The sequence below is a fragment of the Hibiscus syriacus genome, unplaced genomic scaffold, assembly GCF_006381635.1.
Source record: "Hibiscus syriacus cultivar Baekdansim isolate YM2019G1 unplaced genomic scaffold, ASM638163v2 tig00110556_pilon, whole genome shotgun sequence".
Lineage (NCBI taxonomy): Eukaryota > Viridiplantae > Streptophyta > Magnoliopsida > Malvales > Malvaceae > Hibiscus > Hibiscus syriacus.
Genome location: NW_024062779.1, coordinates 491,371 through 491,935, shown reverse-complemented (window position 1 = coordinate 491,935; position 565 = coordinate 491,371).

Below are 565 nucleotides of genomic sequence, written 5' to 3'. Positions count from 1 at the left end.
TATATTGAATGCCCTATTGGATTTTGTTTGTTCCATAACTTGTTCTTAACGTTATTGTATTGTTTTCTTACCGTGCAAACTAGGCCATTAACAATAGCTTATAGTGTTTGAGTGATGTGATATTTACATTGGTCAAAAAAGAGGAACATGTGCCTTTTAGGAATTCCAAGCTGACATATCTTCTCCAGGAAAGTGCTCTAGAATAACTTATCCTCTTTCATGTGTTGTGTGGTTGATATCAAATTTTGTTATGAATGAATATCCATGGATTACCTTTTAAATTTAATTCCATCATAATTATAGCCATGTCTTGGTGGAAATTCGAAAACCAGGGCCGGTCCAATGAGTTTTAATGCCTTGGGCGAGATAATAATTTTATGCCCCTATACTTGTCCCGTATAATAGACAAAACATAAATTATTTTTTTAAAACAAAAATGTACTAGAAATTATAGTCAAACAATATTAATACTAATACAAACCAAAACCTACAAGGCTATAAATATTACCTAAAACGATTTCTTCGTGCATTTTTTAAAAGCAAAAACCTCTATTATTTTATGATT